General features: G+C 35.8%; 1 long non-coding RNA gene across 1 annotated transcript; it reads right to left on the bottom strand.

Annotated features, from left to right (window-relative positions):
• Window positions 1–292: 292 nt before the first annotated feature.
• On the bottom strand, window positions 293–8,561 carry LOC131423267 (uncharacterized). Its single transcript, XR_009224598.1, has 3 exons — window positions 7,782–8,561; window positions 2,447–2,693; window positions 293–792 (listed from the first exon to the last, which is right to left on the bottom strand). It is a non-coding gene; the product is annotated as an uncharacterized LOC131423267 (long non-coding RNA).
• Window positions 8,562–14,704: the final 6,143 nt, after the last annotated feature.

A 14,704-nucleotide genomic window follows, 5' to 3' on the forward strand; every position in this document is an offset into this window, starting at 1 on the left:
CAGCCCTTTTTATTTTGAGACAGTGTCTCACTAAATTGCTTAAGGCCTCACTAAATTACTGAGGCTGGCTTTGAACTCGTGATCTTCCTGCCTCAGCCTCCCAAGCAGTTGAGATTGCAGGATACACCCGGCTAAGTGCAACATCGAATTACCTTACAACCTAGACTCATCAACCATCTTGGCTCATAATATGTGTACCTTCTCTGCAAGGAGGCTCAGGGATAACTTCTGTTGCAGTAATTCACTTGCAGGTCAGCATGAGAAAAGAAAGAAGAAGAAGAGCAAGCAAAGCAGCAGCAGAAAAAAAGTCCTTTATTGTACACAAGCAATCTTTTTATAGTATTGTGAACAAAGAAGGCAGCCTTCCAACATCAATAAATCAGGTCTTTCAGCTAATTAAACATAGCACACAGAAGTTTTACTTTCTAATCAGAAGTGACCCCCTTCTCATGGCTAATCTACTCTCGGCCAGGAGTATGTTGAGCTCTGCTCTTTGTTAAGAACAGATAATAAAATTTTTCTCAGCGCCCTCCTAGCCCACTTGGCAGAACATCCCGTTTGCAGGCAAGTCCTCCCAAGGGCAGCAGACACCTCGTTTTCAAGCATGTCCGCTGTTACCTATCTATACCTTGACAGAATATCCCGTTTGCAGGCAAACTCCACAGTAATAGTAATGCAGTCACATCTGATTCTCTACATCTCCCTCCTTTTGTTTTTATAAATGAGCCATAGCAGAAGCGAAAAGAGAGGTTTCATGTTTCAGTTGCCTTCACTTTTTCCAGCGTTGGAAGACTATATACAAAACAAAATACAAAACAAAAATTATTACAGTGTTACCTAAAGAAGCTGACAACAAGGTAGAGAAATGTCTTAAAGGATTTAAATTAGCAATACTTGAAGACAATTTTTGTAAAATGTCAGATCCTGTTAGTTCAGGTAATGTCTTACTAAAGGTGTCCATAATAGTTTTTTCCAAATTCATAATTTCTGAAGTTAAATTTTGATGTCCATTTAACCGTCTTTTAACAGTTTCCCAGGAATCACTGGTATTCTATGGAACAGGAGTCACACAAATATGAGAAGAATTCCAGTCACACTTCAGAACACTTCTGGTAGCCAAGATAGTCACTTGATCGCCAAGCCAGGAAACAGTATGTTGTAAATTGATCACATCTGTAGCCAATTGAGAGTCTAAGTCCTTTTGTTGTTGCCATAATAAATGAGCATCTTGATGCCATGTTCTCACGAAATCCGCAGTTTGAATGCCTTGATGTAAAGCAACGCCAGCTACTGCAGCAGTGGCAGTTACAGAAGCAACTGCAAGGATTGAAGCTATAACTATTCCTATTAATCGTCGAGAGCGATGTAACAAAACTTGAACAGCATTGTACAAATGAGTAACAGACAATGAATCAGACCAAGGACGAGTCAAATTAACAGGCACCCACAATTCTGTGCGAGCTTTAACAATAACTAAAGAATAATTATTAATTTCTATTAATTCCCAATTAGTTCTATTTACACATTGAGTAAGATAACAGTCTACACATGATATTGTTCCCCAAGTTTCATTCCATTCCCAGTTTCCAATCATAAGAGAATAAGGGAATTTAACACATGCAGAAGCAAAATAAGTCAGATTATTATGTAGATGTACTTCAAAAGGAGAGGAATGGGATACATCTAACGTGAAATTTCCAGTCCATACAGTGAGTTTCCCAGATACTGCCCATAATTTCCATATATCCCCTTGAATATTGGAAAACTTTATATGCTGTAACATTGGAGGGACCAAAGCATAATGTTGCATTTTAATTGTCTCATTACCCCAAGCATTTATTGTCCCATTATGTCGATGCCATCTTAAAGTATGATTTGACCAACTTTCTATAAATTCAGAATGATCAGGACTCCAATCAACTATAGTGATATTTTGATATTTGACTACTGTTTTAGGGTGATGATCACAACATTTTTCCCACTCTAAATGAGTTAAAAAGTTTCAAAATATTTAGCTGCACATAAAGGAAGATGAGTTCTGACAAAGCATTCTTCAGATGATAGCCATGATTGATTAACATACATACTAGAGGTAGTAAATCCTCGGGAAGATATCATGACAGTAAAAACAACAGTAGAATAACTACGATAATTAACTCCCCAAGTATTATAGAAATGAGAGTCATTATGTGCTATAAGAGGCAAACAGAAAGAATGAGCCCCTATACACAATGGGACTCCTTCAACAGCTACAGTTATATTTGAAATATTATACAGATTTTTATGGAATGGAATATCTTCAATTCCCCCACATACAGGAGGGGGGAAAATTGGTATTATTAGAACACACACGAACTTCAGGTTCTCCCCAGGAAACACTGAGCACCAAAGGAGGATTAGGAACATAGGCCCAATAAGCAAAAGAATGAGCAGAAACTATACTTACCTGGCAATTAATAACTGCAAGCATAGCTAAAAAAAAGATTAACAGGATTTAAAGGCTGATTTGCCTTTTGAAGGGTTTTTTCAGCTTCTTGAGTCAACTTTTTCATCTGTCCCCATGTTGGGGGGTCTGCTGTTCTCGTTGCCATCATAGAAGTTCTCTGCATTGCCAGCTCCTGAAATTGTCTGACAAATGGGTCGTTCATTCTGCAATTTGATAAGTCTTGAAGGTACACAGAAAGGTGTTTTACCTGTAGAAATAAGAGCAAACCCCCTTCCCATGTGGTGCAACAACCCAGAAATCCATTCTTTATTTTCATCCCTGTACCATATAGGTATTTCCGATTTTAGAAATAATGGTTGAGATTTAAATGTAGAGAAATGTTGCTGAGCTGCAGGAACCTCGGAAGCTGACCAGACATTTAAAAAATTTAAAGTTAGTAAAGTTTTATGAAGTATATTTTGAGGTGTATAAGCCATAGCCATATCCCCCCTTTTTATTTTTAGTATATATATTCTCTTAACATACGGTTTGCCCTTTCTATAATAGCTTGAACCTGACTATTATAAGGTATGCCAAATGTATGTGTAATGTCATATTTTTGTAAAAACGAATGTAATTTTTGTGAGCTATATGCAGGTGCATTGTCAGTTTTAAGTTCTCTAGGAATTCCCATGATAGCAAAATAAGATAATAAATGAGAAATGACTGCACCAGCTTTTTCTGAAGATAATGCTGTGGCCCATTGAAAATGAGTATGAGTGTCAATAGTATGATGTACATAACTTAGTCTTCTAAATGACTGAATTATAACAACATCCATTTGCCAAAGGGCATTAGGATGGAGTCCCCGTGGATTAACACCAGGAGGACAGTAAGGAATATTAAAAGGAGCACATGATGAACAGTTAGCTACAATTTCACGTGCTTGTTTTTGAGTTATTTTGTGTTTTTTGTAAAGACATTTAGTGTTTGTATGATGTAAAGCATGTTCTAGATGAGCCTTTTGTAAGGGGAATAATAGCTGATCAATATTTTGATTTCCTCTAGGTAATGGTCCTGGCAGTGTAGAATGTGCTCTGATATGAGTAAAATATACTGAAATAGTTCTCTGTAACAATAATCTTTGTGTAAAAGCAAATAGTTTTTTAATAACAGTTTTTGGATTAATAGGAAGGCTAACTGAAGGTAAATGTGTGCACACCAAAACTGCATACTGAGAGTCAGAAACAATATTAAGAGGAACATTTGAAAAATCTAATAAAGCTAAGGTAATAGCCCATAATTCAGCAGGTTGAACAGAGGAAAACTCATGAGGTTATACTTTAGAAGCTATAGGAGTCAAATATCCTGCTGAAGTTTTGTTAGCATCAGTAAAAACAGTAATACCGGAAAGAGGAATCGAAGAAATAGGGTTTACTAATATCATAGAATGTTTTCTAAAAAATTCAAAGACTTTAGATTTAGGATATTGAGTAAAGCTCCAGAATAACCAGCTAGAGCAATTTGCCAATTATCATTTAATTGTAAATTGTAAGTAATTTGTTGTTGAGTTATTTGAGTAATAATTTGATTTGGCTCTCTACCACTCAATTGTAACAATCTAGATCTACCTTTAATTATTAAAAAGGCTAGTTTATCCATATATGTAGTTAATCGTTTATTATACTTATTAGGTAAAAAAATCCATTCTATTATATGATCATTTTGAGTTAGTACTCCAGACTGGGAGTGAGGAGTATGGAAAAGAATTAGTTGTACAGATTTTTCTAAGTCTATATAAGACAAATATCCTTCATTTAAACGTTGTTCAACTAAAGTTAACTCTTGTAATGCTTGTTTAGTTAAAGTTCTAGGACTATGTAGTTCAGAATTACCTTCTAAAGTAGCAAATAAATGTTGTAATTGATAAGTAGGGATTCCTATGGTTGAACGAATCCAATTGATATCTCCCAGTAATTTTTGAAAATCATTAGGAGTCTTTAAATTATCTTTTCTTATTTGAACCTTTTGAGGCTTAATTTTTTGTTTATCCAAAACAAATCCTAAATATGAATAAGGAAAATCAATTTGCACTTTCTCTGGAGCTATTTGTAATCCAAATTTAGATAAAGCTTTTAGAACTGCTTTATAAAAACGGTCACGTTCAATGTTAGTAGGGGCTGCTAATAAAAGATCATCCATATAATGATATAAAATATAATGATGGAATTGTTGTCGAGCTGGTTCTAAGGCTCTGGCAACAAATTCCTGACATAAGGTAGGACTATTAATCATGCCTTGAGGTAACACAGTCCATTGATAACGTTTAGCAGGTTGATGATTATTATATTCAGGTACTGTAAAAGCAAATTTTTCCTTATCCTTAGGTTGGAGAGGGATTGTAAAAAAAATAATCTTTTAAATCAATAACAGAAATTGACCATTTATTTGGAATCATAGCAGGAGAGGGAAGTCCTAATTGTAATCCTCCCATAGGTTTAATACATTTATTAATTTCCCTTAAATCTGTCAATAAATGCCATTTTCCAGACTTTTTCTTAACAACAAATACAGGGGAATTCCAAGGTGATGTGGAATATTCAATATGTCCCGCCTGTAATTGTTCAGTAACTAATTGTTTTAATGCCTCCAGCTTTTCTTTTTTTAAAGGCCACTGCTCAATCCATTTAGAAGTACTGGTTAACCAGGTTAATGGCATAGCTTGAGGGGACTGAACAGTGGCTACAAGTTTTTTGAAGGAATATTAATGTGTGCTCCAAGCTGAGATAAAATATCACGGCCCCAAATATTAATTGGAACATTGATTATGTAAAAGGCTGTTAAAAATCCAATATTTTCTAAGGTATGACATGATAAAGGGCCAGAACTGACCCACACATCTGTTATTGCCCCTAATCCATTTAATGTTATTTGACATTTTTGTTTAGGCCATTCTTGTGGCCATTGTCTTATAGAGATAACTGAGACATCAGCTCCAGTATCTATTAACCCTTCAAAATATTTTCCTTGAATAATTAGAGTTAAAGAGGGTCTCTGATCAGTAATTAAGGTTTCCCAAAATATATTTTTTTCTGTATTATTAAATCCTCCAGTCCTTGATTGATTTTTAGAAGGAAATTGAAAAAAAGGTAACAGCAAAATCTGCGCTATTTGTTCTCCACTGATCAAAGAAAGGGTTTGAGTAGAATATGCCATGATGAAAATTTCATCTGTAAAATCAGGATCAACAATGCCAGGAATAACATGAATGCCTCTTAAGGCAGAACTACTACGTCCAACAATTAATCCAAAACTCTTAGAGAGAAGAGGTCCAAAAACACCAGTCTTTATTTTATAAATTCTACCTCCAGGAGATATCAAGACATTTTCATTAATTGGTAAATCAGCAGCAGCACTTTGTTGAGTAGCCGCATAAAGATTATCAATAGTTAACTTAGTACTATCCTGGGGTTGTTTGGTGGGTGGCCCAACTTGGGAGTCACAGATGCCTGAAACAAATGAGAAATGATCCCCAGTATTGTTTATGGGCCCCAGGGATGACGGCCCATTGAGTAGTTTCCCTACAGGGGCAAAGGGTTTCCATCTTTATCTGTCTTAGAATGACATTCATTTGTCCAATGTTTGCCTCGTTTACATAGTGGGCAAACTTCAGTAGATGTCCTTTCTGCACTGGGAGATATACTATTGTTACTATTGTTACCTTTTTCTTACAATCCTTTTTAAAATGACCTGCTTTTCCACAATTGAAACAAGTTCCTGATTTATTGGGTTTAAGGGCTCCAGCCATGGCTGCAGCAAAAACAGAAGCTTGATGTTCAATTCCTCCCACTCCAGCACAAGCTCTCACATATTCACTTAATGAGGTGTTTTGCCCTTTTAATGGCCCCAAAATACGCTTACATTCAGGATTTGCATTTTCAAATGCTAATGTTTCCAATAATACCTTTGCTATTTGATTTTGACCTACTGCCCTCATTACAGCAGTATGCAGTCTAGCAAGAAAATCAGTATAAGGTTCAGTAGCCCCTTGTACAGTTTTAGCAAAGGAAGGTTGCGCTTGACCAGTGGGTATCACACATCTCCAAGCTCTTAAGAAAACCTGTCGAACTTGTTGAAGATCTGGATCTGTATATTGAGCCTGCTCTCTAAAGGCACGATAATTACCCTCCCCCATTAACTTATCCTCCATAGGTCCCGGTGGATTTTGAGCCTCATTCTCTCGAGCTTGTTTTCGTGCCTCATCTTCCCACCAACTTCTCAATTGTAACCACTGAGATCCCTCCAAAACTGTTTTGGCTAATGCCTCCCAATCCAAAGGAATGAGTAGTTTAGAAGTTCCCAAATTTTCTAACATACCTAACACAAAAGGAGACTGAGGGCCATATTGAGAGACTGCAGCTTTTAAATCCTTAATAAACTTGTATTCCACTGCAGTATAGTGAACATCAATCACTGGGGGATTTTGAAGGTTTTGTTGTCTAGTTATAGGAAACAAATGTGGTGGATCAACAAAACCACCAGTGGGAGCTGCAAGATCATCATCATCATCATGTATCATAGTAAGAGGAAATGAAAAACGTTCTCTACCCACATCAACTCTATACCTTGTCATTGGAAAGAGAGAAGCATTAGAAGGAGTAGTAGGTTTAAGAGAGGACCTTTGCTTTTTTAATTTCATTTTTTCCACAAAGGCCTCCATAATTTCTTTCATACTGGAGTCACTATCTGAACTTTCTGAATCTTCTTCATCACCCAGATCTGATTTAGGAGAGTCATCTATAGTATCACAAATATCTTCCTTGGGCTCCATTTTGTTAACCTTATTATCAGATTCCGATGTATTAACTTGGCTTTCACAAAGAGAGCCCTTTTCATTATTGCTTTCTAATAATTGTAATGCCTGAGTAGTAGCGCTACACAATGTCCAAATCTTCAAAGAAATAACATTTCCAGCCTGATGCTGCTTACGGAGCTCTTTCTGAACCAATTTCCATTCCCCTAAATTTAACTGGACCTTAGTTTGATACTGGAACTAGTGACAATGACAGTCTATAATTTTAAATAACTCCTTGAGTCTCTTATGAGATGTTTTCACACCTATGGAATACAATAATCCTTGTAGTAACTCCACATATTGTTCCTTTAAGGACTGGGAGTTTCCCATGTTAGTTCTGAAAGTCCCCCTAAAGTCTCTTTCAACCTGGAGCGATACCTTTTGATATTTTGTTAGTTCTGAAAGTCCCCCTAAAGTTTCTTTCAACCCGGGGCGATACTCTTTCAATATTTTGTTAGTTCCGAAAGTCCCCCTTTCGTTTTCTTAACCCGGGGTGCTTACCCTTTCGGTGCTGGATCCTGCCGACTACGCCAAATGTTGCAGTAATTCACTTGCAGGTCAGCATGAGAAAAGAAAGAAGAAGAAGAGCAAGCAAAGCAGCAGCAGAAAAAAAAGTCCTTTATTGTGTACAGCAATCTTTTTATAGTATTGTGAACAAAGAAGGCAGCCTTCCAACATCAATAAATCAGGTCTTTCAGCTAATTAAACATAGCACACAGAAGTTTTACTTTCTAATCAGAAGTGACCCCCTTCTCATGGCTAATCTACTCTCGGTCAGGAGTATGTTGAGCTCTGCTCTTTGTTAAGAACAGATAATAAAATTTTTCTCAGCGCCCTCCTAGCCCACTTGGCAGAACATCCCGTTTGCAGGCAAGTCCTCCCAAGGGCAGCAGACACCTCGTTTTCAAGCATGTCCGCTGTTACCTTATCTAAACCTTGAAGGAGCCTCTCCTTTGCGAGAAGGCCCTCCCAAGGACAGCAGACACCTCGTTTTCAAGCATGTCCGCTGTTACCTATCTATACCTTGACAGAATATCCCGTTTGCAGGCAGACTCCATCAAGGACAGTAATAGTAGCGCAGTCACATCTGATTCTCTGCAACTTCTGATCAAAATTGTAGTAATTTACTTTAGTCTTTGTTTTCTGCTATTATTCTTCAATCCCATTCATTACTTAGCTCTTGTTTTTTTACCAATTGGATATATGAAGCAGTGAGTTATTTGTTACTTTTAATGAAAACCATCATATTATGTACAAAAGTAGGTGATGCCAATAGCTGAATTATGGAATCAACCCAGGTGTCCATCAATAGATGGATGGACTAAGAAATTGTGGTATATATATAAAACCTATTATTTACACACACACACACACACAAAATGGGTTTTACTCAGCCATAATAAGAGAATGAAATTATGAAACTTGCCAGCAAATGGATGAAAATAAAGAATATCAGGCTAAGTGAAATAAGCCAGACTCAGAAACTCAAAGGTTGAATGTTTTCTCTCATATGTAGAAGCCAGAGTAAAATAAAGAAAAGGGGGAAGGAAGGAAAGATAGGATAACATAAATGGAAGATCAGTAGTGTAGAAGAAGGAGATCAAGAGGCAGAGTGGAGGGCTGGGTTAGGGGAGGCAATGTGGAATGAATTCTTAAAAAAAACTTTAAAAATCGTGTTATGTGCATATATAAATATACCACAGGGAATTTCACCTTTACGCATACATAAAAAGAATCAATCAAATATAAGTAAATAGATGAGCTAATGAAGTCTAGGGGAGTAGAGGAAGGAGAAGGGGAGAAGGAAAGAAAGATAATAGGGAAAAAGAAGAAGGAAAAGTGGGGGTCGTGAACTGAAATCAAATTCCACGCATGTTTGAGTTGTTGAGATGAATCCAATTATTATGTATAACTATAAAACTGATAAATAAAAATATGTGAAGTATAATTCAAATAATAAGTATCAGTCTGTTTGGGCTGCTATAACAGAGCACCATAGACTGATGGCTTTAAAACAACAGAAATTTATTTCTCAAGGTTCTGGAGGGTGGAAAGTCCAAGATCAAGGTACTAGCAGAACTTAATGAATAGTGAGCCCACTTTCTGGTTCATAGACATTCATCTTCTCTGTGTCCTCACATGTCGGAAGGGAAAAGGGAATTTTCTGAACTCTTTTATGATATTAATCCCATTCATGAGGTTTCTGCCCTCATATCATAATAATCTCTCAAAAGCCTCACTTCTTTTTTTTTGTTGTTGTTTAAATATGTTTTAGTTGTCAATGGACCTTTATTTTATTTATTTATATGTGGTGCTGAGAATCGAACCCAGTGCCTCACACATGCTAGGAAAGCACTCTGCCACTGAGCCACAACCCCATAAGCCTCACTTCTAAATAACTAAACAATAAGGATTAGGATTTCAACAGATGAATTTGGGGAGGGGGGCATAAATATTCAGTCTACAGCAATCTGCTCCCGGCATACCCCTACCCCAATTCAAGTCCTTCTTATACCAAAATACATTAATTACATCCCAACAGTCCCCAAAGTCTTAACTCATTGCGAAAAGCCATTCATGAAATACATGAGGATCTTCTCTCATCATGGTAGCCAGGAAGAGACAGGCCTGGCATTGGGAACATTCCATGGCTCTCCCTTGGCAATAGATTGCCTAATGCACATGACCTTTTCCTCCACTCTGCTAGGAAGGTTCCTCATAGTAGCTTTCTAGAAAAATAGTTTCTCATAGTTTCTCTTCTAGAAACACCCTTACAGACACACATAGAAAGCTACTATGAGGGACTACTATGAGGAGATGGGTGTAACTGTTAGGAACTGAACAGCCCACTTTGACCCTTTTTGGAGAACATTCTATAGAAGGTCTTTGATGTCTCTAGATGTAAATAAAGCAGGCAGGAGTGCCATTTTGCCAGAAGCTTGAACTGTCTAATCAGCTTGGCCATCCTGCCCCCAGTTTTGAAACTACTTTCTGTGTTCTGCAGTTTTTCTGCTGTTTTATTTCTCTTAGCTTTTATTTTTCAGTCAGCCCATTCCACCAAAGGGAACCCCATTTCCACTGCCCATGCAGGATGTGGGTGGGAACTCATTCTAGCATCAATGTAAAAGTCTAAAGTCCAATGTCTCTAAATATCATCTTAATTAGATAGGGGGTAAGACTAAAGGTATGATACTAAGAAAAATTCCCCGCTAGTTGTGAACATGTGAAGTCTAACACAAGAACAAATAGGATATGAGTGATTTATTTTGAGGGATTGGCTCACACAATTACAACAGCTGAGAAGTCCCATAATCTGCCATCTGCAAAGTGGAGGTCCAGGAAAGCTGGTGGTATACTTTAGTCCAAGCCCGAAGGCCTGACAACCAAGGGGACCAATAGTATAAGTCCCAATCCAAGTCCAAAGGTCCAAGAACAAGGGGTGTTGAGGGCAGGGGAAGACGGATATTCAAACTCAAGTAGAGATAGTGAATTTACCTATACTCCATCAGTTTGTGTTCTCTGGGCCTATTACACATTGGATGGTGACCATTTGTATTAGCAAGGGTGAACTTCTTTGCTGAATCTACAGATTCAAATACTAATTTCTTCTAGAAACACCCTTACAGACACACATAGAAATAACATGTTACCAGCTATCTGGGCATCCCCTAGTCTAGTCAAATTGCTTCATAAAATTAAGAGTCACAGTAAGTAATAATCTCTGTAAAGTATTTACATTTTTAAAAGTCTGCTTAGAAAGTAGAATTCTTAAACAGGGAACTTTCTATGGAACAGTACAATAACTGGTAGTCTCTTGAACATAATAATATCTTATTAATCAGTACATACCTAGCCCTACAGAGAGAGCTTGGTATGAATTAGATACTTAGGTATTTTCTGAATGAATTATAAGTCAAGTGTTGAGACATGCAATGGTACATAATGTTTATTATTTCAAAGACATAATTTCACCAAATTTAGCAAGGTATGAAAATTTTTAATATTAATAATCAAAATGAAAATATGTTTATGGGATGCTATCCTGTGGACATATACACAGAAAACAGATATATACATATGTCACAAAGTAAACATAGTTTAATTTACAAAAGTAAGCAACTATAACAATTCCTTAGAAGGAACACAGAACTTCATTTCTTATAGGTGATATAGTAGAATAAATATTCTTTGATGTTTGAAAGACTTAGAATCCTAGATTTTCCCTGCTACAACATGGCTAAACTTGGATAGATTACATAACCTGTGGTTTAAGTTTTCTCATCTATAAAAGCAGGATAATGACAATACCCACCTCATAGGGTTATTCTGAGGATTTATATCAGATAATGCTTGAAAACATACAGCACAATGTTGCATACATATCTAAGAACTCAATAAATGTCAGGACTTATTTAGTAGTCCCACCTCATTCCTTTCTCAACAAAATATTATTTTATCAAGTTTGACTTAAAACACTTAAATTTAGGCCACAGTGCTAATGAAGATAATTTATGGTATTCCTGTTTTTCTTTAAGATGAATTATCAGGTTGAAAAGTATAGAAGCAATTTTAAAGAGATATATTGCTTTAATGAAAATATCTCATTGAAAGAAGAATGTTTCTCAGTTGCAGCTTTGCCATAGGAAGAAAGAAAAATAAACAACATATGTGTACCCAACATTAGAGCAACTAAATATATGAAGTGAATATTAACTGAACTGAAAGGAGAAATAAACAGCAACAGAGAATATTAGGGGACTTCAATACCCCACTATCAACTATGAATATATCATCCTGACAGAAAATCAATAAGGAAACAGTGGGTTTGAACAACACTACAGACCAAATGGATTTAACAGACATACAAAGAACATTCCATCCATCTAACAGCAGCATAGTACATATTCATTTTAAGTGCACACAGAACATTATGCAGAACAGGTCTTATGTTAGGCCACAAAACAAGTCTTACCAAAATGGAGAAATTTGAAATCCCATCAAGTATCTTTTTGGACCATATTGGTATGAAACTAGAAATCAATAACAAGAAGAAAACTGAAAATTTCACAAATATATGGATATTAAATAATACATTTTGAACCAATAGCTCAAAGAACAACCAACAAGATAAAACAAAAATTGAGACAAACGAAAAGGAAAACACAACATACAAAACTTTATATGAACAGCAAAAGCAGTTCTCAGAGAAGTTTAAAGAAATAAGTGTTTACAGTTAGACAAAGTAAGATCTCACATAAAGCACCTAACTTTACACCTCAAGGAGCTAGAAAGGGAACAAACTAAAATGAATGTTGGCAAAGAAAAACAAACAAATAAAAAAAAGAAAATATTAAAAAGAAGAGTGGAAATAAAGGATATAGAGACTAGGAAAACAATAGAAAATATCTATGAAACTAAGAAGTAATTTTTTTGAAAAAATAAAATTGACAAACCTTTAGTAAGATTAAGGAAAAAAAAGAAGACCCAAATAGATAAATTATAAATGAAAGAGGAGATATTACAATGGATATCACAGAAATACAAAGGATCACACTACTATAAACAACTATACAACAACAAATTGGATCAACATGAAGAAATGGATAAACTCCTAAAACATGCTACCTTTCAAGAATGAATAATGAAGAAATAGAAAATCAAAACAGACCAATAACAAATAAAGAAACTAAATCAATCAAATAACTCTTCTTTTTATATATCAGGGATTGAACCCAGGGGCACTTAACCACTGAGCCACATCCCTAGCCCTTTTTATATTTTTGTTAGAGACAGGGTCTCACTGAGTTTCTTACGGGCCTTGCTAAGTTGCTGAGGCTGGCTTTGGGCTAAGATTCTCCTGTCTCAGCCTCCTGAGCTTCTGGGATTACAGGTGTGTGCCACTCAAAGAACTTCAACGAAGAAAAATCCAGGGCCTAATGTTTTCACTGGCGAGTTCTACCAAATATTTAAGAAAGAATTACCACCAATACTCTTCAAATTTTACAAAGTTCAAAAAGAAAGAAAACTTCAGTCTCATTTTATGAGAGATCAGCATTACTCAGACACTAAAGTAAGACAAGAAGAGAATAAAAGAAAATTATAGATCAATACCCCTGATGAACATAGATTTTAAAATCCTTAATAAAATACTAGTGAAATAAATTCAATAGCACATTTAAAGATCATAAATCATGACCAAGTGTGGTTTATCCCTTAGATATAAGAATGGCTACTTACACAAATCAATATATGTAATAACAAAAAATAAATAAATGAAATATATGTGATGCAACACAGAATGAAGGATAAAGATCATATGATTTTCCTTATAGAGGCTGAGAAACCATTTGACAAAATTCAATACCATTTGTGGTAAGAACTGTGAACAAATTAGGTATATAAGAATTGTACCTCAACAAAATTAAGACCATATATGACAAGTCCACAATTAGCCTCATGCTCCATAGTGAAAAGTTGAAATCTTTTCCTCTAAGGTCAGAAAGGGGAGTCTCTTCAATAACTGGTATTGGAAAAACTCGATATCATATGCAGAAATATGAAATTGCACCTTTATCTCACACTATATACAAAAATCAACTCAAAATGCATTAGAACTTAAAATCAAGACCTGGAATTTTAAAACCACTGGAAGAAAAAAAAAGGGGGAAAGCTTTCCAACACTGCTCTGTGCAATGATTTCTTGGCTATGATCTCAAAGGCACAAGCAAAAAAAGCAAAAAGGGACAAATACAATTGAATCAAACCAAAAAAAAAAAAAAAAAGAAAGAAAATAAAAGCCTTCTGCACTCTGCACAGCAAAGAAACAATTAACAGAGTAAAAAGATGATCTACAGAATGACAGAAAATGCTTACAAGGTATACACTGGATAATTTGATAATATCAAAATATATCAGATATTCAGACAACTCAATAGCAAAAAATAAAAATAAATCCCCCAAATAGCTAAGTGTAGTGGCACTTGCCTATAATCTTAACAACTCAGGAAGCTAAAGCAGGAGGATTGCAAGTTTGAGGCCAGCCTTGATAATTTAGGAAGACCCTCAGCAATTTAGCAAGTTCCTGTCTCAAAAATTAAAAAGGGCTGGGGACATAGCTTAGTGGTAGAGCGCCACTGGATTCAATTCCCAGTAACAAAACAACAAGAACAAAAAAATCTGATTAAAAATGGGCATAGGATCTGAATAGATATTTCTCAAAAGAAGACATGAAAAATGCCAGTAGATACATGAAAAATTCAGCATTACTACTCATCAGAGATCAAAACCATAATGGTATATCATCTCACATGTGTTAGGACAGCTACCAAAAGATAAATGATTGTTGGTGAGGTTTTGGAGAAAAGGGAACAAACCCTTGCACAGTGTTGGGGAAAACATAAACTGACATAGTCATTTTGGAAAAC

Source organism: Marmota monax, unplaced genomic scaffold (genome assembly GCF_021218885.2).
Source record: "Marmota monax isolate L192 unplaced genomic scaffold, Marmota_monax_Labrador192_F-V1.1 WCK01_AAM20220418_F8-fsc00050, whole genome shotgun sequence".
In the NCBI taxonomy this organism is placed as follows: Eukaryota; Metazoa; Chordata; class Mammalia; order Rodentia; family Sciuridae; genus Marmota; species Marmota monax.